This window comes from Pleurodeles waltl, chromosome 9 (assembly GCF_031143425.1).
Source record: "Pleurodeles waltl isolate 20211129_DDA chromosome 9, aPleWal1.hap1.20221129, whole genome shotgun sequence".
NCBI classification, from domain to species: domain Eukaryota; kingdom Metazoa; phylum Chordata; class Amphibia; order Caudata; family Salamandridae; genus Pleurodeles; species Pleurodeles waltl.
Window position 1 is genome coordinate 573,381,488 of NC_090448.1, and position 15,577 is coordinate 573,397,064.

The following is a 15,577-nucleotide window of genomic DNA, read 5'->3' on the forward strand; positions in this document are numbered from 1 at the left end:
TAAGGTGTGGTGTCGAGTTCCACCACCTGCATCTCTGTATCAGACATTATTCTGCTAAGAGTTGGAATACTTTTTTAAGAATCTAAAACTGTTTCTAGAATCTAATTCAAACTTTTAAACTCTAAAAAGACAATGCTAAACAGGGACTTAACACACAAGGCCCTAGCAGGACTTTTAAGAATTTAGAAAACTTTCAAATTGCAAAAATGAATTTCTAATGACAATTTTGGAATTTGTCGTGTGATCAGGTATTGGCTGAGTAGTCCAGCAAATGCAAAGTCTTGTACCCGAACCGCTGATCCACCAATGTAGGAAGTTGGCTCTGTATGTGCTATTTCAAAGTAAGGAATAGCATGCACAGAGTCCAAGGGTTCCCCTTAGAGGTAAAATAGTGGTAAAAATAGATAATACTAATGCTCTATTTTGTGGTAGTGTGGTCGAGCAGTAGGCTTATCCAAGGAGTAGTGTTAAGCATTTGTTGTACATACACATAGACAATAAATGAGGTGCACACACTCAGAGACAAATCCAGCCAATAGGTTTTGTTATAGAAAAATATCTTTTCTTAGTTTATTTTAAGAACCACAGGTTCAAATTCTACATGTAATATCTCATTCGAAAGGTATTGCAGGTAAGTACTTTAGGAACTTCAAATCATCAAAATTGCATGTATACTTTTCAAGTTATTCACAAATAGCTGTTTTAAAAGTGGACACAGTGCAATTTTCACAGTTCCTAGGGGAGGTAAGTATTTGTTAGGTTAACCAGGTAAGTAAGACACTTACAGGGCTTAGTTCTTGGTCCAAGGTAGCCCACCGTTGGGGGTTCAGAGCAACCCCAAAGTCACCACACCAGCAGCTCAGGGCCGGTCAGGTGCAGAGTTCAAAGTGGTGCCCAAAACGCATAGGCTAGAATGGAGAGAAGGGGGTGCCCCGGTTCCGGTCTGCTTGCAGGTAAGTACCCGCGTCTTCGGAGGGCAGACCAGGGGGGTTTTGTAGGGCACCGGGGGGGACACAAGCCCACACAGAAATTTCACCCTCAGCAGCACGGGGGCGGCCGGGTGCAGTGTAGAAACAAGCGTCGGGTTTGTAATGGAAGTCAATGGGAGATCTAGGGATCTCTTCAGCGCTGCAGGCAGGCAAGGGGGGGGTTCCTCGGGGAAACCTCCACTTGAGCAAGGGAGAGGGACTCCTGGGGGTCACTTCTCCAGTGAGAGTCCGGTCCTTCAGGTCCTGGGGGCTGCGGGTGCAGGGTCTCTCCCAGGTGTCGGGACTTGGGATTCAAAGAGTCGCGGTCAGGGGAAGCCTCGGGATTCCCTCTGCAGGCGGCGCTGTGGGGATTCAGGGGGGACAGGTTTTTGTACTCACAGTCTTAGAGTAGTCCTGGGGTCCCTCCTGAGGTGTTGGATCGCCACCAGCCGAGTCGGGGTCGCCGGGTGCAGTGTTGCAAGTCTCACGCTTCTTGCGGGGAGCTTGCAGGGTTCTTTAAAGCTGCTGGAAACAAAGTTGCAGCTTTTCTTGGAGCAGGTCCGCTGTCCTCGGGAGTTTCTTGTCTTTTCGAAGCCGGGGCAGTCCTCAGAGGATGTCGAGGTCGCTGGTCCCTTTGGAAGGCGTCGCTGGAGCAGGATCTTTGGAAGGCAGGAGACAGGCCGGTGAGTTTCTGGAGCCAAGGCAGTTGTCGTCTTCTGGTCTTCCTCTGCAGGGGTTTTCAGCTAGGCAGTCCTTCTTCTTGTAGTTGCAGGAATCTAATTTTCTAGGGTTCAGGGTAGCCCTTAAATACTAAATTTAAGGGCGTGTTTAGGTCTGGGGGGTTAGTAGCCAATGGCTACTAGCCCTGAGGGTGGGTACACCCTCTTTGTGCCTCCTCCCAAGGGGAGGGGGTCACAATCCTAACCCTATTGGGGGAATCCTCCATCTGCAAGATGGAGGATTTCTAAAAGTTAGAGTCACTTCAGCTCAGGACACCTTAGGGGCTGTCCTGACTGGCCAGTGACTCCTCCTTGTTGCTTTCTTTGTTCCCTCCAGCCTTGCCGCCAAAAGTGGGGGCCGTGGCCGGAGGGGGCGGGCAACTCCACTAAGCTGGAGTGCCCTGCTGGGCTGTGACAAAGGGGTGAGCCTTTGAGGCTCACCGCCAGGTGTCACAGCTCCTGCCTGGGGGAGGTGTTAGCATCTCCACCCAGTGCAGGCTTTGTTACTGGCCTCAGAGTGACAAAGGCACTCTCCCCATGGGGCCAGCAACATGTCTCTAGTGTGGCAGGCTGCTGGAACCAGTCAGCCTACACAGATAGTTGGTTAAGTTTCAGGGGGCACCTCTAAGGTGCCCTCTGTGGTGTATTTTACAATAAAATGTACACTGGCATCAGTGTGCATTTATTGTGCTGAGAAGTTTGATACCAAACTTCCCAGTTTTCAGTGTAGCCATTATGGTGCTGTGGAGTTCGTGTAAAACAGACTCCCAGACCATATACTCTTATGGCTACCCTGCACTTACAATGTCTAAGGTTTTGTTTAGACACTGTAGGGGCACAGTGCTCATGCACTGGTACCCTCACCTATGGTATAGTGCACCCTGCCTTAGGGCTGTAAGGCCTGCTAGAGGGGTGTCTTACCTATACTGCATAGGCAGTGAGAGGCTGGCATGGCACCCTGAGGGGAGTGCCATGTCGACTTACTCATTTTGTTCTCACTAGCACACACAGGCTTGTAAGCAGTGTGTCTGTGCTGAGTGAGGGGTCTCTAGGGTGGCATAAGACATGCTGCAGCCCTTAGAGACCTTTCTTGGCATCAGGGCCCTTGGTACTAGAAGTACCAGTTACAAGGGACTTATCTGAATGCCAGGGTGTGCCAATTGTGGATACAATGGTACATTTTAGGTGAAGGAACACTGGTGCTGGGGCCTGGTTAGCAGGGTCCCAGCACACTTCTCAGTCAAGTCAGCATCAGTATCAGGCAAAAAGTGGGGGGTAACTGCAACAGGGAGCCATTTCTTTCCACAAGCCCCCCCCAGCCCACAGGCCAGGAGACTCAGCCCAAGCTGGGAGAGTCTTCCTAGTCTGTCAGGCGAGGAAGAGTAGGAGAAATAGGCTGGTTAGTTGCAGGGCCTACTCTGCCTTACATCCTTCTGTTCAGGTCATTCCCTTTGGGGAACTGACCCACTTCCACAGTGATAGGACCTAGTCTGAATTGCCTCTTGTCTGCCTCTTCAATGTCTCCACCCATTCTTTCTATTTTGGTCTTAGAGGTGTCCACCTCTGCTAACCTTATCTTGGTCAGGGTCACCCCTAGCTTACCCAGAGAGGTTACCCAGAGCTGGAGTAACCCCACCATGACCAATAGGGTCAGGGGGCCTAACTTGCTATTTGGCATGGGGTCAGACCACCATGCTAAGGATAGTGCAGCCATAAAGGCTAACACCCAGCAGAGGCCACTGACAGCTGTCAGTGCCCAGAACCACACCTTTAGCTCTTCACCTAAAAGGGAAGGGGCTAAGTTACAGGCTTCTTTGGGTTCAGGTTGCCTGTCTGCTGTATTGGAGTGGGGGGTTACCACATCTTGTAGTAAACACCCTTCTTCCACTCTTTCTTCTGTTAGCTGAGGAGCCACCCACTCAGGTTTAACAGTTGCCTGACTAGCCAGGACTTCTTGTGGGTCAGGTTGGACTTTATCAGGGCCATTTTTGGAGTTCTCCCCTACTGGAGCAGAATCTCCTTGGCTTGCTGTAACCTTGGCTAAAGGTTGTCCACCCTTCCTACTCTGTTTTCTTTTCTTCTTCTTCTGGGGCCTGCTTGCATTTACTGCAGAGGCAGGACTTCCAGAATCCTTGGGAGAGGACTGGCACTGGACCAGTTCCTCTCTTGGGCTCTGACTAACCTCTGGGTAGTCATTTCCAAGGAGACAATCAAGGGGGAGGTCTGTACTGACTACTACCCTTCTCCAGCTAAGAGTGCCACCCACTTCTATGGGCACTAAAGCCACAGGCCTCTTAGTGACCCTGTCTAGGCTAACTCTTACCCTGGCAGTCTCACCTGGGATGTACTGGTTTGAGAGCACCAGCCTGTCATGCACAATAGTGTGACTGGCACAAGTGTCTCTCAGGGCAGTGGTTGGGATTCCATTCACCAGTAGGTGGTGGAAGTGTCTACTTCCCTCTGGAATCTCCAACTCACCTGTTGGGCCCTGTTTCCAGTTGAAGGCTAGGAAGACCTCCTCATCTGAGGAGTCATCTCCCATGGCTACACTGGTTACCCCTGGAATTTTGTTCTGGGGTTTGTTTTTGGGACAAGAAGTGTCCTTGGTGTGGTGCCCAGACTGTTTACAGTTGTGGCACCATGCCTTAGTGGCATCCCAGTTCTTACCCTGGTACCCACCTTTGTTTTGGGTTGTGTCTTGGGGCCCACCCACCTGTTCTGGTTTTTGGGGGCCTACAGAGGACTCTTTTTCTTTGTTTCTAGTGTCACCCACTTTCTCCTGGGGAGTTTTTGTAACCCCTTTCTTTTGGTCACCCCCAGTGGAAGTTTTGGTTACCCTAGTCTTGACCCAGTGGTCTGCCTTCTTTCCCAATTCTTGGGGAGAAATTGGACCTAGGTCTACCAGATACTGATGCAACTTTTCATTGAAGCAGTTACTTAAAATGTGTTCTTTCATAAACAAATTATAAAGCCCAACATAGTCACACACTTCATTTCCAGTTAACCAACCATCCAGTGTTTTTACTGAGTAGTCTACAAAATCAACCCAGGTCTGGCTCGAGGATTTTTGAGCCCCCCTGAATCTAATTCTATACTCCTCAGTGGAGAATCCAAAGCCCTCAATCAGGGTACCCTTCATGAGGTCATAAGATTCTGCATCTTTTCCAGAGAGTGTGAGGAGTCTATCCCTACACTTTCCAGTGAACATTTCCCAAAGGAGAGCACCCCAGTGAGATCTGTTCACTTTTCTGGTTACACAAGCCCTCTCAAAAGCTGTGAACCATTTGGTGATGTCATCACCATCTTCATATTTTGTTACAATCCCTTTGGGGATTTTTAGGATGTCAGGAGAATCTCTGACCCTATTTAAGTTGCTGCCACCATCAATGGGACCTAGGCCCATCTCTTTTCTTTCCCTTTCTATGGCTAGGAGCTGCTTTTCCAAAGCCAATCTTTTGACCATCCTGGCTAACAGGGGGTCATCTTCACTGAGAGCATCCTCAGTGATTTCAGAAATGCTGGACCCTCCTGTGAGGGAAGCAACATTTCTGACTATCATTTTTGGAGACAGGGCTTGAGAGGCCCTGGTCTCCCTATTTAGGACTGGAAGGGGGGAATTGCCCTCCAAGTCACTAATTTCTTCCTCTGTGAAGTCATCCTCAGAGGGGTTGGCTTTTTCAAACTCTGCCAACAGCTCCTGGAGCTGAATTTTGGTAGGTCTGGAGCCAATGGTTATTTTTTTGATATTACAGAGAGACCTTAGCTCCCTCATCTTAAGATGGAGGTAAGGTGTGGTGTCGAGTTCCACCACCTGCATCTCTGTATCAGACATTATTCTGCTAAGAGTTGGAATACTTTTTTAAGAATCTAAAACTGTTTCTAGAATCTAATTCAAACTTTTAAACTCTAAAAAGACAATGCTAAACAGGGACTTAACACACAAGGCCCTAGCAGGACTTTTAAGAATTTAGAAAACTTTCAAATTGCAAAAATGAATTTCTAATGACAATTTTGGAATTTGTCGTGTGATCAGGTATTGGCTGAGTAGTCCAGCAAATGCAAAGTCTTGTACCCGAACCGCTGATCCACCAATGTAGGAAGTTGGCTCTGTATGTGCTATTTCAAAGTAAGGAATAGCATGCACAGAGTCCAAGGGTTCCCCTTAGAGGTAAAATAGTGGTAAAAATAGATAATACTAATGCTCTATTTTGTGGTAGTGTGGTCGAGCAGTAGGCTTATCCAAGGAGTAGTGTTAAGCATTTGTTGTACATACACATAGACAATAAATGAGGTGCACACACTCAGAGACAAATCCAGCCAATAGGTTTTGTTATAGAAAAATATCTTTTCTTAGTTTATTTTAAGAACCACAGGTTCAAATTCTACATGTAATATCTCATTCGAAAGGTATTGCAGGTAAGTACTTTAGGAACTTCAAATCATCAAAATTGCATGTATACTTTTCAAGTTATTCACAAATAGCTGTTTTAAAAGTGGACACAGTGCAATTTTCACAGTTCCTAGGGGAGGTAAGTATTTGTTAGGTTAACCAGGTAAGTAAGACACTTACAGGGCTTAGTTCTTGGTCCAAGGTAGCCCACCGTTGGGGGTTCAGAGCAACCCCAAAGTCACCACACCAGCAGCTCAGGGCCGGTCAGGTGCAGAGTTCAAAGTGGTGCCCAAAACGCATAGGCTAGAATGGAGAGAAGGGGGTGCCCCGGTTCCGGTCTGCTTGCAGGTAAGTACCCGCGTCTTCGGAGGGCAGACCAGGGGGGTTTTGTAGGGCACCGGGGGGGACACAAGCCCACACAGAAATTTCACCCTCAGCAGCACGGGGGCGGCCGGGTGCAGTGTAGAAACAAGCGTCGGGTTTGTAATGGAAGTCAATGGGAGATCTAGGGATCTCTTCAGCGCTGCAGGCAGGCAAGGGGGGGGTTCCTCGGGGAAACCTCCACTTGAGCAAGGGAGAGGGACTCCTGGGGGTCACTTCTCCAGTGAGAGTCCGGTCCTTCAGGTCCTGGGGGCTGCGGGTGCAGGGTCTCTCCCAGGTGTCGGGACTTGGGATTCAAAGAGTCGCGGTCAGGGGAAGCCTCGGGATTCCCTCTGCAGGCGGCGCTGTGGGGATTCAGGGGGGACAGGTTTTTGTACTCACAGTCTTAGAGTAGTCCTGGGGTCCCTCCTGAGGTGTTGGATCGCCACCAGCCGAGTCGGGGTCGCCGGGTGCAGTGTTGCAAGTCTCACGCTTCTTGCGGGGAGCTTGCAGGGTTCTTTAAAGCTGCTGGAAACAAAGTTGCAGCTTTTCTTGGAGCAGGTCCGCTGTCCTCGGGAGTTTCTTGTCTTTTCGAAGCCGGGGCAGTCCTCAGAGGATGTCGAGGTCGCTGGTCCCTTTGGAAGGCGTCGCTGGAGCAGGATCTTTGGAAGGCAGGAGACAGGCCGGTGAGTTTCTGGAGCCAAGGCAGTTGTCGTCTTCTGGTCTTCCTCTGCAGGGGTTTTCAGCTAGGCAGTCCTTCTTCTTGTAGTTGCAGGAATCTAATTTTCTAGGGTTCAGGGTAGCCCTTAAATACTAAATTTAAGGGCGTGTTTAGGTCTGGGGGGTTAGTAGCCAATGGCTACTAGCCCTGAGGGTGGGTACACCCTCTTTGTGCCTCCTCCCAAGGGGAGGGGGTCACAATCCTAACCCTATTGGGGGAATCCTCCATCTGCAAGATGGAGGATTTCTAAAAGTTAGAGTCACTTCAGCTCAGGACACCTTAGGGGCTGTCCTGACTGGCCAGTGACTCCTCCTTGTTGCTTTCTTTGTTCCCTCCAGCCTTGCCGCCAAAAGTGGGGGCCGTGGCCGGAGGGGGCGGGCAACTCCACTAAGCTGGAGTGCCCTGCTGGGCTGTGACAAAGGGGTGAGCCTTTGAGGCTCACCGCCAGGTGTCACAGCTCCTGCCTGGGGGAGGTGTTAGCATCTCCACCCAGTGCAGGCTTTGTTACTGGCCTCAGAGTGACAAAGGCACTCTCCCCATGGGGCCAGCAACATGTCTCTAGTGTGGCAGGCTGCTGGAACCAGTCAGCCTACACAGATAGTTGGTTAAGTTTCAGGGGGCACCTCGAAGGTGCCCTCTGTGGTGTATTTTACAATAAAATGTACACTGGCATCAGTGTGCATTTATTGTGCTGAGAAGTTTGATACCAAACTTCCCAGTTTTCAGTGTAGCCATTATGGTGCTGTGGAGTTGGTGTAAAACAGACTCCCAGACCATATACTCTTATGGCTACCCTGCACTTACAATGTCTAAGGTTTTGTTTAGACACTGTAGGGGCACAGTGCTCATGCACTGGTACCCTCACCTATGGTATAGTGCACCCTGCCTTAGGGCTGTAAGGCCTGCTAGAGGGGTGTCTTACCTATACTGCATAGGCAGTGAGAGGCTGGCATGGCACCCTGAGGGGAGTGCCATGTCGACTTACTCATTTTGTTCTCACTAGCACACACAGGCTTGTAAGCAGTGTGTCTGTGCTGAGTGAGGGGTCTCTAGGGTGGCATAAGACATGCTGCAGCCCTTAGAGACCTTTCTTGGCATCAGGGCCCTTGGTACTAGAAGTACCAGTTACAAGGGACTTATCTGAATGCCAGGGTGTGCCAATTGTGGATACAATGGTACATTTTAGGTGAAGGAACACTGGTGCTGGGGCCTGGTTAGCAGGGTCCCAGCACACTTCTCAGTCAAGTCAGCATCAGTATCAGGCAAAAAGTGGGGGGTAACTGCAACAGGGAGCCATTTCTTTCCACATGCCCCCCCCAGCCCACAGGCCAGGAGACTCAGCCCAAGCTGGGAGAGTCTTCCTAGTCTGTCAGGCGAGGAAGAGTAGGAGAAATAGGCTGGTTAGTTGCAGGGCCTACTCTGCCTTACATCCTTCTGTTCAGGTCATTCCCTTTGGGGAACTGACCCACTTCCACAGTGATAGGACCTAGTCTGAATTGCCTCTTGTCTGCCTCTTCAATGTCTCCACCCATTCTTTCTATTTTGGTCTTAGAGGTGTCCACCTCTGCTAACCTTATCTTGGTCAGGGTCACCCCTAGCTTACCCAGAGAGGTTACCCAGAGCTGGAGTAACCCCACCATGACCAATAGGGTCAGGGGGCCTAACTTGCTATTTGGCATGGGGTCAGACCACCATGCTAAGGATAGTGCAGCCATAAAGGCTAACACCCAGCAGAGGCCACTGACAGCTGTCAGTGCCCAGAACCACACCTTTAGCTCTTCACCTAAAAGGGAAGGGGCTAAGTTACAGGCTTCTTTGGGTTCAGGTTGCCTGTCTGCTGTATTGGAGTGGGGGGTTACCACATCTTGTAGTAAACACCCTTCTTCCACTCTTTCTTCTGTTAGCTGAGGAGCCACCCACTCAGGTTTAACAGTTGCCTGACTAGCCAGGACTTCTTGTGGGTCAGGTTGGACTTTATCAGGGCCATTTTTGGAGTTCTCCCCTACTGGAGCAGAATCTCCTTGGCTTGCTGTAACCTTGGCTAAAGGTTGTCCACCCTTCCTACTCTGTTTTCTTTTCTTCTTCTTCTGGGGCCTGCTTGCATTTACTGCAGAGGCAGGACTTCCAGAATCCTTGGGAGAGGACTGGCACTGGACCAGTTCCTCTCTTGGGCTCTGACTAACCTCTGGGTAGTCATTTCCAAGGAGACAATCAAGGGGGAGGTCTGTACTGACTACTACCCTTCTCCAGCTAAGAGTGCCACCCACTTCTATGGGCACTAAAGCCACAGGCCTCTTAGTGACCCTGTCTAGGCTAACTCTTACCCTGGCAGTCTCACCTGGGATGTACTGGTTTGAGAGCACCAGCCTGTCATGCACAATAGTGTGACTGGCACAAGTGTCTCTCAGGGCAGTGGTTGGGATTCCATTCACCAGTAGGTGGTGGAAGTGTCTACTTCCCTCTGGAATCTCCAACTCACCTGTTGGGCCCTGTTTCCAGTTGAAGGCTAGGAAGACCTCCTCATCTGAGGAGTCATCTCCCATGGCTACACTGGTTACCCCTGGAATTTTGTTCTGGGGTTTGTTTTTGGGACAAGAAGTGTCCTTGGTGTGGTGCCCAGACTGTTTACAGTTGTGGCACCATGCCTTAGTGGCATCCCAGTTCTTACCCTGGTACCCACCTTTGTTTTGGGTTGTGTCTTGGGGCCCACCCACCTGTTCTGGTTTTTGGGGGCCTACAGAGGACTCTTTTTCTTTGTTTCTAGTGTCACCCACTTTCTCCTGGGGAGTTTTTGTAACCCCTTTCTTTTGGTCACCCCCAGTGGAAGTTTTGGTTACCCTAGTCTTGACCCAGTGGTCTGCCTTCTTTCCCAATTCTTGGGGAGAAATTGGACCTAGGTCTACCAGATACTGATGCAACTTTTCATTGAAGCAGTTACTTAAAATGTGTTCTTTCATAAACAAATTATAAAGCCCAACATAGTCACACACTTCATTTCCAGTTAACCAACCATCCAGTGTTTTTACTGAGTAGTCTACAAAATCAACCCAGGTCTGGCTCGAGGATTTTTGAGCCCCCCTGAATCTAATTCTATACTCCTCAGTGGAGAATCCAAAGCCCTCAATCAGGGTACCCTTCATGAGGTCATAAGATTCTGCATCTTTTCCAGAGAGTGTGAGGAGTCTATCCCTACACTTTCCAGTGAACATTTCCCAAAGGAGAGCACCCCAGTGAGATCTGTTCACTTTTCTGGTTACACAAGCCCTCTCAAAAGCTGTGAACCATTTGGTGATGTCATCACCATCTTCATATTTTGTTACAATCCCTTTGGGGATTTTTAGGATGTCAGGAGAATCTCTGACCCTATTTAAGTTGCTGCCACCATCAATGGGACCTAGGCCCATCTCTTTTCTTTCCCTTTCTATGGCTAGGAGCTGCTTTTCCAAAGCCAATCTTTTGACCATCCTGGCTAACAGGGGGTCATCTTCACTGAGAGCATCCTCAGTGATTTCAGAAATGCTGGACCCTCCTGTGAGGGAAGCAACATTTCTGACTATCATTTTTGGAGACAGGGCTTGAGAGGCCCTGGTCTCCCTATTTAGGACTGGAAGGGGGGAATTGCCCTCCAAGTCACTAATTTCTTCCTCTGTGAAGTCATCCTCAGAGGGGTTGGCTTTTTCAAACTCTGCCAACAGCTCCTGGAGCTGAATTTTGGTAGGTCTGGAGCCAATGGTTATTTTTTTGATATTACAGAGAGACCTTAGCTCCCTCATCTTAAGATGGAGGTAAGGTGTGGTGTCGAGTTCCACCACCTGCATCTCTGTATCAGACATTATTCTGCTAAGAGTTGGAATACTTTTTTAAGAATCTAAAACTGTTTCTAGAATCTAATTCAAACTTTTAAACTCTAAAAAGACAATGCTAAACAGGGACTTAACACACAAGGCCCTAGCAGGACTTTTAAGAATTTAGAAAACTTTCAAATTGCAAAAATGAATTTCTAATGACAATTTTGGAATTTGTCGTGTGATCAGGTATTGGCTGAGTAGTCCAGCAAATGCAAAGTCTTGTACCCGAACCGCTGATCCACCAATGTAGGAAGTTGGCTCTGTATGTGCTATTTCAAAGTAAGGAATAGCATGCACAGAGTCCAAGGGTTCCCCTTAGAGGTAAAATAGTGGTAAAAATAGATAATACTAATGCTCTATTTTGTGGTAGTGTGGTCGAGCAGTAGGCTTATCCAAGGAGTAGTGTTAAGCATTTGTTGTACATACACATAGACAATAAATGAGGTGCACACACTCAGAGACAAATCCAGCCAATAGGTTTTGTTATAGAAAAATATCTTTTCTTAGTTTATTTTAAGAACCACAGGTTCAAATTCTACATGTAATATCTCATTCGAAAGGTATTGCAGGTAAGTACTTTAGGAACTTCAAATCATCAAAATTGCATGTATACTTTTCAAGTTATTCACAAATAGCTGTTTTAAAAGTGGACACAGTGCAATTTTCACAGTTCCTAGGGGAGGTAAGTATTTGTTAGGTTAACCAGGTAAGTAAGACACTTACAGGGCTTAGTTCTTGGTCCAAGGTAGCCCACCGTTGGGGGTTCAGAGCAACCCCAAAGTCACCACACCAGCAGCTCAGGGCCGGTCAGGTGCAGAGTTCAAAGTGGTGCCCAAAACGCATAGGCTAGAATGGAGAGAAGGGGGTGCCCCGGTTCCGGTCTGCTTGCAGGTAAGTACCCGCGTCTTCGGAGGGCAGACCAGGGGGGTTTTGTAGGGCACCGGGGGGGACACAAGCCCACACAGAAATTTCACCCTCAGCAGCACGGGGGCGGCCGGGTGCAGTGTAGAAACAAGCGTCGGGTTTGTAATGGAAGTCAATGGGAGATCTAGGGATCTCTTCAGCGCTGCAGGCAGGCAAGGGGGGGGTTCCTCGGGGAAACCTCCACTTGAGCAAGGGAGAGGGACTCCTGGGGGTCACTTCTCCAGTGAGAGTCCGGTCCTTCAGGTCCTGGGGGCTGCGGGTGCAGGGTCTCTCCCAGGTGTCGGGACTTGGGATTCAAAGAGTCGCGGTCAGGGGAAGCCTCGGGATTCCCTCTGCAGGCGGCGCTGTGGGGATTCAGGGGGGACAGGTTTTTGTACTCACAGTCTTAGAGTAGTCCTGGGGTCCCTCCTGAGGTGTTGGATCGCCACCAGCCGAGTCGGGGTCGCCGGGTGCAGTGTTGCAAGTCTCACGCTTCTTGCGGGGAGCTTGCAGGGTTCTTTAAAGCTGCTGGAAACAAAGTTGCAGCTTTTCTTGGAGCAGGTCCGCTGTCCTCGGGAGTTTCTTGTCTTTTCGAAGCCGGGGCAGTCCTCAGAGGATGTCGAGGTCGCTGGTCCCTTTGGAAGGCGTCGCTGGAGCAGGATCTTTGGAAGGCAGGAGACAGGCCGGTGAGTTTCTGGAGCCAAGGCAGTTGTCGTCTTCTGGTCTTCCTCTGCAGGGGTTTTCAGCTAGGCAGTCCTTCTTCTTGTAGTTGCAGGAATCTAATTTTCTAGGGTTCAGGGTAGCCCTTAAATACTAAATTTAAGGGCGTGTTTAGGTCTGGGGGGTTAGTAGCCAATGGCTACTAGCCCTGAGGGTGGGTACACCCTCTTTGTGCCTCCTCCCAAGGGGAGGGGGTCACAATCCTAACCCTATTGGGGGAATCCTCCATCTGCAAGATGGAGGATTTCTAAAAGTTAGAGTCACTTCAGCTCAGGACACCTTAGGGGCTGTCCTGACTGGCCAGTGACTCCTCCTTGTTGCTTTCTTTGTTCCCTCCAGCCTTGCCGCCAAAAGTGGGGGCCGTGGCCGGAGGGGGCGGGCAACTCCACTAAGCTGGAGTGCCCTGCTGGGCTGTGACAAAGGGGTGAGCCTTTGAGGCTCACCACCAGGTGTCACAGCTCCTGCCTGGGGGAGGTGTTAGCATCTCCACCCAGTGCAGGCTTTGTTACTGGCCTCAGAGTGACAAAGGCACTCTCCCCATGGGGCCAGCAACATGTCTCTAGTGTGGCAGGCTGCTGGAACCAGTCAGCCTACACAGATAGTTGGTTAAGTTTCAGGGGGCACCTCGAAGGTGCCCTCTGTGGTGTATTTTACAATAAAATGTACACTGGCATCAGTGTGCATTTATTGTGCTGAGAAGTTTGATACCAAACTTCCCAGTTTTCAGTGTAGCCATTATGGTGCTGTGGAGTTCGTGTAAAACAGACTCCCAGACCATATACTCTTATGGCTACCCTGCACTTACAATGTCTAAGGTTTTGTTTAGACACTGTAGGGGCACAGTGCTCATGCACTGGTACCCTCACCTATGGTATAGTGCACCCTGCCTTAGGGCTGTAAGGCCTGCTAGAGGGGTGTCTTACCTATACTGCATAGGCAGTGAGAGGCTGGCATGGCACCCTGAGGGGAGTGCCATGTCGACTTACTCATTTTGTTCTCACTAGCACACACAGGCTTGTAAGCAGTGTGTCTGTGCTGAGTGAGGGGTCTCTAGGGTGGCATAAGACATGCTGCAGCCCTTAGAGACCTTTCTTGGCATCAGGGCCCTTGGTACTAGAAGTACCAGTTACAAGGGACTTATCTGAATGCCAGGGTGTGCCAATTGTGGATACAATGGTACATTTTAGGTGAAGGAACACTGGTGCTGGGGCCTGGTTAGCAGGGTCCCAGCACACTTCTCAGTCAAGTCAGCATCAGTATCAGGCAAAAAGTGGGGGGTAACTGCAACAGGGAGCCATTTCTTTACACACGTTCATTGGCAACCTATCTTACTACAGCCTTGGAAGAAGCACGGAGTGAGCAAGAATGTCTTGTTTGAGAACAGAGTGCTGGTCTAGGCAAAAACAGCTAGATAGAGAGAAAATAAAACAAGACCATAAATGTGGCTACTGTAACAATAATAAAATGAAGCCGAATAAAGTATATCTAGGTTAAAGTGCACAGCGGCAGGCCTAGTATGTTAAAATAATGTGTATGAAGCTATAACTAAAATGGCTACACAACAGGGTGCGCCACTTGAATGCCTGCACTGAGTAGGCATTAAAAATGATGCCAAAAATATCACATTGAAATCTTGGCGATTTCTCTGTGCCATTTTTGTGGGCCTCCTAACACCAGAATTCCCCTCTTACATACGTTAGGTCTGATGAAGGCATAATGTGGCGCAAGGGGTCGCAAAGTGGCGCAATGCATGCATTGCACCAATTTGTTAATATGGCACGGCCAAAATTTCTTCCTTGAGCCACATTAGCCTAAAAATAAATATACTGATGTGGCGCAAGGAGGCACCAGGGGCTTCTAAATCTGGCGCTAACTGCTATCATTTGTCAATAATATATTGATGACTGAAAATCTAGGAAATTCTGTCATGTCTATTTCACTCAATTTGCTCACCTCTGTCAACTGAAGTTCAATGGTTTTCTGATATGATGTATTGCTTCAGACAGCTGACTTAACTGAAGCAATTTACCCTATTCTATCTGAAGCGCTGGAGATGAAGATATAACATTATCTCTGGAGAGTCCTGGTATTTCCCTGTGTGCTTTCTCTTTTTTGCATTATTTGGAACTTCCATTTTGTGAACTGTGCAAAAAAAAGTGATGCCTGCTTTACCTGCAAATTTAATATATCAAGGGACAGATAATAATCTTATCTCTATGAGAGTTCTGCCTATCTCTCAACTTTGATAGAGACATGGCACATAATGCCCTGCTAGAAAAGCATGAGGACCGGATTTGCACACAGGACCTGCAGCCTTCCTAATTGGCTCTGAATGCCAGTCCTGAAGCTTCAAAAATAAGGTGGGATACAGACGAGACAAAGCAGAATCATTCGAGCTACTCTTGTAGAGCGAATCTCACAGCGCTATAAATGAAAAAAAGAATTGCTGTACTTTCTTACTGATTTTGAGAATATTCTCCTGTGCAAGACAGGAAACAAAACAGGACTCTTTGGGCAGCATCAAACAGATTTATGGGGCAATGAGGATTGCCAATGGTGGTAGATGTAAAAAGAGACTGAAAAGAGACTCGGTCTGATTTAGAGATTTTTTTGCAGGCGTGCTCCATCACAAATATATTTTGCAAGTAGGTTCCATCATAATGCACCTATAATACTTCAGGCAGGGTATCCGTCAAATGTGTGACAGGGTACCCATCCTTAAGACTTGAAACCAGGCCCTCAGTTTAATATTATGGGATAAGGGAACAACCTGTCTTGAGGATGGAACATTCCTCAATTAGGTCTACAATTAAAATGTATTATTGCTTTGCCCTTTTGTCAAGTATGGTGTCACAAGGGTAACGCCATACTTAAGTCAGATTTACCAGGCGGACCAAGGTCACCTTGCATTGGCCTGCATTACTTGTTAAATCTGGTGTATCGCAAGG

At 48.6% G+C, this 15,577-nt stretch overlaps 1 protein-coding gene across 1 annotated transcript in view; it reads left to right on the top strand.

Moving 5' to 3' along the window:
* The window catches only part of LOC138259676 (cytochrome P450 2G1-like), a 698,383-nt gene that overhangs the window by 525,824 nt on the left and 156,982 nt on the right, over window positions 1-15,577 (top strand). The window lies entirely within an intron of this gene.